This window comes from Oncorhynchus mykiss, unplaced genomic scaffold, assembly GCF_013265735.2.
Source record: "Oncorhynchus mykiss isolate Arlee unplaced genomic scaffold, USDA_OmykA_1.1 un_scaffold_483, whole genome shotgun sequence".
Lineage (NCBI taxonomy): Eukaryota > Metazoa > Chordata > Actinopteri > Salmoniformes > Salmonidae > Oncorhynchus > Oncorhynchus mykiss.
The window spans coordinates 77,501-85,000 of NW_023493930.1; the positions used below are offsets into that span (position 1 = coordinate 77,501).

Genomic DNA, 7,500 nt, shown 5'->3' on the forward strand with positions numbered 1-7,500 from the left:
TAACAGCTGTTGCATTTCCACCATTTAGATAAGCATCTTTGTGTCACTCAAAAAGTGGAAGAAATTGCATATACTGTAGCCATAATTTGTAGCACAGATTGTTGGATGAAATACAAACTAACCTTGCTTACTTATTTCAAAGCGAGGGCACATATTTCAGCCTTGTGGGAAAAAACGGACAAAGAGTTGAAATTCCACAAGGCAGTGACAAAAAGCTTACAGCACCTGGTATTCCCAGGCGGTCTCCCATCCAAGTACTAACCAGGCCCGACCCTGCTTAGCTTCCGAGATCGGACGAGATCAGGCGTACTCAGGCCGGTGTGGCCGTAAGCGAAAGGCAATCTCAAAAAGTGGATGAAATTGCATATACTGTAGCCATAATTTGTAGCACAGATTGTTGGATGAAATACAAACTAACCTTGCTTACTTATTTCAAAGCGAGGGCACATATTTCAGCCTTGTGGGAAAAAACGGACAAAGAGTTGAAATTCCACAAGGCAGTGACAAAAAGCTTACAGCACCTGGTATTCCCAGGCGGTCTCCCATCCAAGTACTAACCAGGCCCGACCCTGCTTAGCTTCCGAGATCGGACGAGATCAGGCGTACTCAGGCCGGTGTGGCCGTAAGCGAAAGGCAATCTCAAAAAGTGGATGAAATTGCATATACTGTAGCCATAATTTGTAGCACAGATTGTTGGATGAAATACAAACTAACCTTGCTTACTTATTTCAAAGCGAGGGCACATATTTCAGCCTTGTGGGAAAAAACGGACAAAGAGTTGAAATTCCACAAGGCAGTGACAAAAAGCTTACAGCACCTGGTATTCCCAGGCGGTCTCCCATCCAAGTACTAACCAGGCCCGACCCTGCTTAGCTTCCGAGATCGGACGAGATCAGGCGTACTCAGGCCGGTGTGGCCGTAAGCGAAAGGCAATCTCAAAAAGTGGATGAAATTGCATATACTGTAGCCATAATTTGTAGCACAGATTGTTGGATGAAATACAAACTAACCTTGCTTACTTATTTCAAAGCGAGGGCACATATTTCAGCCTTGTGGGAAAAAACGGACAAAGAGTTGAAATTCCACAAGGCAGTGACAAAAAGCTTACAGCACCTGGTATTCCCAGGCGGTCTCCCATCCAAGTACTAACCAGGCCCGACCCTGCTTAGCTTCCGAGATCGGACGAGATCAGGCGTACTCAGGCCGGTGTGGCCGTAAGCGAAAGGCAATCTCAAAAAGTGGATGAAATTGCATATACTGTAGCCATAATTTGTAGCACAGATTGTTGGATGAAATACAAACTAACCTTGCTTACTTATTTCAAAGCGAGGGCACATATTTCAGCCTTGTGGGAAAAAACGGACAAAGAGTTGAAATTCCACAAGGCAGTGACAAAAAGCTTACAGCACCTGGTATTCCCAGGCGGTCTCCCATCCAAGTACTAACCAGGCCCGACCCTGCTTAGCTTCCGAGATCGGACGAGATCAGGCGTACTCAGGCCGGTGTGGCCGTAAGCGAAAGGCAATCTCAAAAAGTGGATGAAATTGCATATACTGTAGCCATAATTTGTAGCACAGATTGTTGGATGAAATACAAACTAACCTTGCTTACTTATTTCAAAGCGAGGGCACATATTTCAGCCTTGTGGGAAAAAACGGACAAAGAGTTGAAATTCCACAAGGCAGTGACAAAAAGCTTACAGCACCTGGTATTCCCAGGCGGTCTCCCATCCAAGTACTAACCAGGCCCGACCCTGCTTAGCTTCCGAGATCGGACGAGATCAGGCGTACTCAGGCCGGTGTGGCCGTAAGCGAAAGGCAATCTCAAAAAGTGGATGAAATTGCATATACTGTAGCCATAATTTGTAGCACAGATTGTTGGATGAAATACAAACTAACCTTGCTTACTTATTTCAAAGCGAGGGCACATATTTCAGCCTTGTGGGAAAAAACGGACAAAGAGTTGAAATTCCACAAGGCAGTGACAAAAAGCTTACAGCACCTGGTATTCCCAGGCGGTCTCCCATCCAAGTACTAACCAGGCCCGACCCTGCTTAGCTTCCGAGATCGGACGAGATCAGGCGTACTCAGGCCGGTGTGGCCGTAAGCGAAAGGCAATCTCAAAAAGTGGATGAAATTGCATATACTGTAGCCATAATTTGTAGCACAGATTGTTGGATGAAATACAAACTAACCTTGCTTACTTATTTCAAAGCGAGGGCACATATTTCAGCCTTGTGGGAAAAAACGGACAAAGAGTTGAAATTCCACAAGGCAGTGACAAAAAGCTTACAGCACCTGGTATTCCCAGGCGGTCTCCCATCCAAGTACTAACCAGGCCCGACCCTGCTTAGCTTCCGAGATCGGACGAGATCAGGCGTACTCAGGCCGGTGTGGCCGTAAGCGAAAGGCAATCTCAAAAAGTGGATGAAATTGCATATACTGTAGCCATAATTTGTAGCACAGATTGTTGGATGAAATACAAACTAACCTTGCTTACTTATTTCAAAGCGAGGGCACATATTTCAGCCTTGTGGGAAAAAACGGACAAAGAGTTGAAATTCCACAAGGCAGTGACAAAAAGCTTACAGCACCTGGTATTCCCAGGCGGTCTCCCATCCAAGTACTAACCAGGCCCGACCCTGCTTAGCTTCCGAGATCGGACGAGATCAGGCGTACTCAGGCCGGTGTGGCCGTAAGCGAAAGGCAATCTCAAAAAGTGGATGAAATTGCATATACTGTAGCCATAATTTGTAGCACAGATTGTTGGATGAAATACAAACTAACCTTGCTTACTTATTTCAAAGCGAGGGCACATATTTCAGCCTTGTGGGAAAAAACGGACAAAGAGTTGAAATTCCACAAGGCAGTGACAAAAAGCTTACAGCACCTGGTATTCCCAGGCGGTCTCCCATCCAAGTACTAACCAGGCCCGACCCTGCTTAGCTTCCGAGATCGGACGAGATCAGGCGTACTCAGGCCGGTGTGGCCGTAAGCGAGAAACTATCTCTTGGTGCACTATGTAAAGTCAAAGTGAGCCTGATTAACAGCTGTTGCATTTCCACCATTTAGATAAGCATCTTTGTGTCACTCAAAAAGTGGAAGAAATTGCATATACTGTAGCCATAATTTGTAGCACAGATTGTTGGATGAAATACAAACTAACCTTGCTTACTTATTTCAAAGCGAGGGCACATATTTCAGCCTTGTGGGAAAAAACGGACAAAGAGTTGAAATTCCACAAGGCAGTGACAAAAAGCTTACAGCACCTGGTATTCCCAGGCGGTCTCCCATCCAAGTACTAACCAGGCCCGACCCTGCTTAGCTTCCGAGATCGGACGAGATCAGGCGTACTCAGGCCGGTGTGGCCGTAAGCGAAAGGCAATCTCAAAAAGTGGATGAAATTGCATATACTGTAGCCATAATTTGTAGCACAGATTGTTGGATGAAATACAAACTAACCTTGCTTACTTATTTCAAAGCGAGGGCACATATTTCAGCCTTGTGGGAAAAAACGGACAAAGAGTTGAAATTCCACAAGGCAGTGACAAAAAGCTTACAGCACCTGGTATTCCCAGGCGGTCTCCCATCCAAGTACTAACCAGGCCCGACCCTGCTTAGCTTCCGAGATCGGACGAGATCAGGCGTACTCAGGCCGGTGTGGCCGTAAGCGAAAGGCAATCTCAAAAAGTGGATGAAATTGCATATACTGTAGCCATAATTTGTAGCACAGATTGTTGGATGAAATACAAACTAACCTTGCTTACTTATTTCAAAGCGAGGGCACACATTTCAGCCTTGTGGGAAAAAAAGGACAAAGAGTTGAAATTCCACAAGGCAGTGACAAAAAGCTTACAGCACCTGGTATTCCCAGGCGGTCTCCCATCCAAGTACTAACCAGGCCCGACCCTGCTTAGCTTCCGAGATCGGACGAGATCAGGCGTACTCAGGCCGGTGTGGCCGTAAGCGAAAGGCAATCTCAAAAAGTGGATGAAATTGCATATACTGTAGCCATAATTTGTAGCACAGATTGTTGGATGAAATACAAACTAACCTTGCTTACTTATTTCAAAGCGAGGGCACATATTTCAGCCTTGTGGGAAAAAACGGACAAAGAGTTGAAATTCCACAAGGCAGTGACAAAAAGCTTACAGCACCTGGTATTCCCAGGCGGTCTCCCATCCAAGTACTAACCAGGCCCGACCCTGCTTAGCTTCCGAGATCGGACGAGATCAGGCGTACTCAGGCCGGTGTGGCCGTAAGCGAAAGGCAATCTCAAAAAGTGGATGAAATTGCATATACTGTAGCCATAATTTGTAGCACAGATTGTTGGATGAAATACAAACTAACCTTGCTTACTTATTTCAAAGCGAGGGCACATATTTCAGCCTTGTGGGAAAAAACGGACAAAGAGTTGAAATTCCACAAGGCAGTGACAAAAAGCTTACAGCACCTGGTATTCCCAGGCGGTCTCCCATCCAAGTACTAACCAGGCCCGACCCTGCTTAGCTTCCGAGATCGGACGAGATCAGGCGTACTCAGCCGGTGTGGCCGTAAGCGAAAGGCAATCTCAAAAAGTGGATGAAATTGCATATACTGTAGCCATAATTTGTAGCACAGATTGTTGGATGAAATACAAACTAACCTTGCTTACTTATTTCAAAGCGAGGGCACATATTTCAGCCTTGTGGGAAAAAACGGACAAAGAGTTGAAATTCCACAAGGCAGTGACAAAAAGCTTACAGCACCTGGTATTCCCAGGCGGTCTCCCATCCAAGTACTAACCAGGCCCGACCCTGCTTAGCTTCCGAGATCGGACGAGATCAGGCGTACTCAGGCCGGTGTGGCGTAAGCGAGAAACTATCTCTTGGTGCACTATGTAAAGTCAAAGTGAGCCGATTAACAGCTGTTGCATTTCCACCATTAGATAAGCATCTTTGTGTCACTCAAAAAGTGGAAGAAATTGCATATACTGTAGCCATAATTTGTAGCACAGATTGTTGGATGAAATACAAACTAACCTTGCTTACTTATTTCAAAGCGAGGGCACATATTTCAGCCTTGTGGGAAAAAACGGACAAAGAGTTGAAATTCCACAAGGCAGTGACAAAAAGCTTACAGCACCTGGTATTCCCAGGCGGTCTCCCATCCAAGTACTAACCAGGCCCGACCCTGCTTAGCTTCCGAGATCGGACGAGATCAGGCGTACTCAGGCGGTGTGGCCGTAAGCGAAAGGCAATCTCAAAAAGTGGATGAAATTGCATATACTGTAGCCATAATTTGTAGCACAGATTGTTGGATGAAATACAAACTAACCTTGCTTACTTATTTCAAAGCGAGGGCACATATTTCAGCCTTGTGGGAAAAAACGGACAAAGAGTTGAAATTCCACAAGGCAGTGACAAAAAGCTTACAGCACCTGGTATTCCCAGGCGGTCTCCCATCCAAGTACTAACCAGGCCCGACCCTGCTTAGCTTCCGAGATCGGACGAGATCAGGCGTACTCAGGCCGGTGTGGCCGTAAGCGAAAGGCAATCTCAAAAAGTGGATGAAATTGCATATACTGTAGCCATAATTTGTAGCACAGATTGTTGGATGAAATACAAACTAACCTTGCTTACTTATTTCAAAGCGAGGGCACATATTTCAGCCTTGTGGGAAAAAAACGGACAAAGAGTTGAAATTCCACAAGGCAGTGACAAAAAGCTTACAGCACCTGGTATTCCCAGGCGGTCTCCCATCCAAGTACTAACCAGGCCCGACCCTGCTTAGCTTCCGAGATCGGACGAGATCAGGCGTACTCAGGCCGGTGTGGCCGTAAGCGAGAAACTATCTCTTGGTGCACTATGTAAAGTCAAAGTGAGCTGATTAACAGCTGTTGCATTTCCACCATTTAGATAAGCATCTTTGTGTCACTCAAAAAGTGGAAGAAATTGCATATACTGTAGCCATAATTTGTAGCACAGATTGTTGGATGAAATACAAACTAACCTTGCTTACTTATTTCAAAGCGAGGGCACATATTTCAGCCTTGTGGGAAAAAACGGACAAAGAGTTGAAATTCCACAAGGCAGTGACAAAAAGCTTACAGCACCTGGTATTCCCAGGCGGTCTCCCATCCAAGTACTAACCAGGCCCGACCCTGCTTAGCTTCCGAGATCGGACGAGATCAGGCGTACTCAGGCCGGTGTGGCCGTAAGCGAAAGGCAATCTCAAAAAGTGGATGAAATTGCATATACTGTAGCCATAATTTGTAGCACAGATTGTTGGATGAAATACAAACTAACCTTGCTTACTTATTTCAAAGCGAGGGCACATATTTCAGCCTTGTGGGAAAAAAACGGACAAAGAGTTGAAATTCCACAAGGCAGTGACAAAAAGCTTACAGCACCTGGTATTCCCAGGCGGTCCCATCCAAGTACTAACCAGGCCCGACCCTGCTTAGCTTCCGAGATCGGACGAGATCAGGCGTACTCAGGCCGGTGTGGCCGTAAGCGAGAAACTATCTCTTGGTGCACTATTAAAGTCAAAGTGAGCCTGATTAACAGCTGTTGCATTTCCACCATTTAGATAAGCATCTTTGTGTCACTCAAAAAGTGGAAGAAATTGCATATACTGTAGCCATAATTTGTAGCACAGATTGTTGGATGAAATACAAACTAACCTTGCTTACTTATTTCAAAGCGAGGGCACATATTTCAGCCTTGTGGGAAAAAAACGGACAAAGAGTTGAAATTCCACAAGGCAGTGACAAAAAGCTTACAGCACCTGGTATTCCCAGGCGGTCTCCCATCCAAGTACTAACCAGGCCCGACCCTGCTTAGCTTCCGAGATCGGACGAGATCAGGCGTACTCAGGCCGGTGTGGCCGTAAGCGAAAGGCAATCTCAAAAAGTGGATGAAATTGCATATACTGTAGCCATAATTTGTAGCACAGATTGTTGGATGAAATACAAACTAACCTTGCTTACTTATTTCAAAGCGAGGGCACATATTTCAGCCTTGTGGGAAAAAACGGACAAAGAGTTGAAATTCCACAAGGCAGTGACAAAAAGCTTACAGCACCTGGTATTCCCAGGCGGTCTCCCATCCAAGTACTAACCAGGCCCGACCCTGCTTAGCTTCCGAGATCGGACGAGATCAGGCGTACTCAGGCCGGTGTGGCCGTAAGCGAAAGGCAATCTCAAAAAGTGGATGAAATTGCATATACTGTAGCCATAATTTGTAGCACAGATTGTTGGATGAAATACAAACTAACCTTGCTTACTTATTTCAAAGCGAGGGCACATATTTCAGCCTTGTGGGAAAAAAACGGACAAAGAGTTGAAATTCCACAAGGCAGTGACAAAAAGCTTACAGCACCTGGTATTCCCAGGCGGTCTCCCATCCAAGTACTAACCAGGCCCGACCCTGCTTAGCTTCCGAGATCGGACGAGATCAGGCGTACTCAGGCCGGTGTGGCCGTAAGCGAGAAACTATCTCTTGGGTGCACTATGTAAAGT

General features: G+C 45.8%; 22 non-coding genes and 2 pseudogenes across 22 annotated transcripts; all 24 read right to left on the bottom strand.

Moving 5' to 3' along the window:
* Positions 1–213: 213 nt before the first annotated feature.
* Positions 214–332, bottom strand: LOC118958138. Its single transcript, XR_005047216.1, has one exon. It is a non-coding gene; the product is annotated as a 5S ribosomal RNA (ribosomal RNA).
* A 177-nt stretch (positions 333–509) lies between these two features.
* LOC118958139 lies at positions 510–628 on the bottom strand. The gene has a single exon (XR_005047217.1). It is a non-coding gene; the product is annotated as a 5S ribosomal RNA (ribosomal RNA).
* A 177-nt stretch (positions 629–805) lies between these two features.
* On the bottom strand, positions 806–924 carry LOC118958140. The gene has a single exon (XR_005047218.1). It is a non-coding gene; the product is annotated as a 5S ribosomal RNA (ribosomal RNA).
* Positions 925–1,101: 177 nt separating this feature from the next.
* Positions 1,102–1,220, bottom strand: LOC118958141. The gene has a single exon (XR_005047219.1). It is a non-coding gene; the product is annotated as a 5S ribosomal RNA (ribosomal RNA).
* A 177-nt stretch (positions 1,221–1,397) lies between these two features.
* LOC118958142 lies at positions 1,398–1,516 on the bottom strand. The gene has a single exon (XR_005047220.1). It is a non-coding gene; the product is annotated as a 5S ribosomal RNA (ribosomal RNA).
* A 177-nt stretch (positions 1,517–1,693) lies between these two features.
* On the bottom strand, positions 1,694–1,812 carry LOC118958143. Its single transcript, XR_005047222.1, has one exon. It is a non-coding gene; the product is annotated as a 5S ribosomal RNA (ribosomal RNA).
* Positions 1,813–1,989: 177 nt separating this feature from the next.
* LOC118958144 lies at positions 1,990–2,108 on the bottom strand. The gene has a single exon (XR_005047223.1). It is a non-coding gene; the product is annotated as a 5S ribosomal RNA (ribosomal RNA).
* Positions 2,109–2,285: 177 nt separating this feature from the next.
* On the bottom strand, positions 2,286–2,404 carry LOC118958145. Its single transcript, XR_005047224.1, has one exon. It is a non-coding gene; the product is annotated as a 5S ribosomal RNA (ribosomal RNA).
* A 177-nt stretch (positions 2,405–2,581) lies between these two features.
* Positions 2,582–2,700, bottom strand: LOC118958146. The gene has a single exon (XR_005047225.1). It is a non-coding gene; the product is annotated as a 5S ribosomal RNA (ribosomal RNA).
* Positions 2,701–2,877: 177 nt separating this feature from the next.
* Positions 2,878–2,996, bottom strand: LOC118958148. The gene has a single exon (XR_005047227.1). It is a non-coding gene; the product is annotated as a 5S ribosomal RNA (ribosomal RNA).
* Positions 2,997–3,256: 260 nt separating this feature from the next.
* LOC118958149 lies at positions 3,257–3,375 on the bottom strand. The gene has a single exon (XR_005047228.1). It is a non-coding gene; the product is annotated as a 5S ribosomal RNA (ribosomal RNA).
* A 177-nt stretch (positions 3,376–3,552) lies between these two features.
* Positions 3,553–3,671, bottom strand: LOC118958150. The gene has a single exon (XR_005047229.1). It is a non-coding gene; the product is annotated as a 5S ribosomal RNA (ribosomal RNA).
* A 177-nt stretch (positions 3,672–3,848) lies between these two features.
* Positions 3,849–3,967, bottom strand: LOC118958151. Its single transcript, XR_005047230.1, has one exon. It is a non-coding gene; the product is annotated as a 5S ribosomal RNA (ribosomal RNA).
* Positions 3,968–4,144: 177 nt separating this feature from the next.
* Positions 4,145–4,263, bottom strand: LOC118958152. The gene has a single exon (XR_005047231.1). It is a non-coding gene; the product is annotated as a 5S ribosomal RNA (ribosomal RNA).
* A 177-nt stretch (positions 4,264–4,440) lies between these two features.
* LOC118958210 lies at positions 4,441–4,558 on the bottom strand (annotated as a pseudogene).
* A 177-nt stretch (positions 4,559–4,735) lies between these two features.
* LOC118958218 lies at positions 4,736–4,853 on the bottom strand (annotated as a pseudogene).
* Positions 4,854–5,111: 258 nt separating this feature from the next.
* On the bottom strand, positions 5,112–5,229 carry LOC118958198. Its single transcript, XR_005047277.1, has one exon. It is a non-coding gene; the product is annotated as a 5S ribosomal RNA (ribosomal RNA).
* A 177-nt stretch (positions 5,230–5,406) lies between these two features.
* Positions 5,407–5,525, bottom strand: LOC118958153. The gene has a single exon (XR_005047232.1). It is a non-coding gene; the product is annotated as a 5S ribosomal RNA (ribosomal RNA).
* Positions 5,526–5,703: 178 nt separating this feature from the next.
* LOC118958154 lies at positions 5,704–5,822 on the bottom strand. Its single transcript, XR_005047233.1, has one exon. It is a non-coding gene; the product is annotated as a 5S ribosomal RNA (ribosomal RNA).
* A 259-nt stretch (positions 5,823–6,081) lies between these two features.
* LOC118958155 lies at positions 6,082–6,200 on the bottom strand. Its single transcript, XR_005047234.1, has one exon. It is a non-coding gene; the product is annotated as a 5S ribosomal RNA (ribosomal RNA).
* A 178-nt stretch (positions 6,201–6,378) lies between these two features.
* On the bottom strand, positions 6,379–6,495 carry LOC118958208. Its single transcript, XR_005047288.1, has one exon. It is a non-coding gene; the product is annotated as a 5S ribosomal RNA (ribosomal RNA).
* Positions 6,496–6,755: 260 nt separating this feature from the next.
* On the bottom strand, positions 6,756–6,874 carry LOC118958156. Its single transcript, XR_005047235.1, has one exon. It is a non-coding gene; the product is annotated as a 5S ribosomal RNA (ribosomal RNA).
* A 177-nt stretch (positions 6,875–7,051) lies between these two features.
* LOC118958157 lies at positions 7,052–7,170 on the bottom strand. Its single transcript, XR_005047236.1, has one exon. It is a non-coding gene; the product is annotated as a 5S ribosomal RNA (ribosomal RNA).
* A 178-nt stretch (positions 7,171–7,348) lies between these two features.
* LOC118958159 lies at positions 7,349–7,467 on the bottom strand. The gene has a single exon (XR_005047238.1). It is a non-coding gene; the product is annotated as a 5S ribosomal RNA (ribosomal RNA).
* Positions 7,468–7,500: the final 33 nt, after the last annotated feature.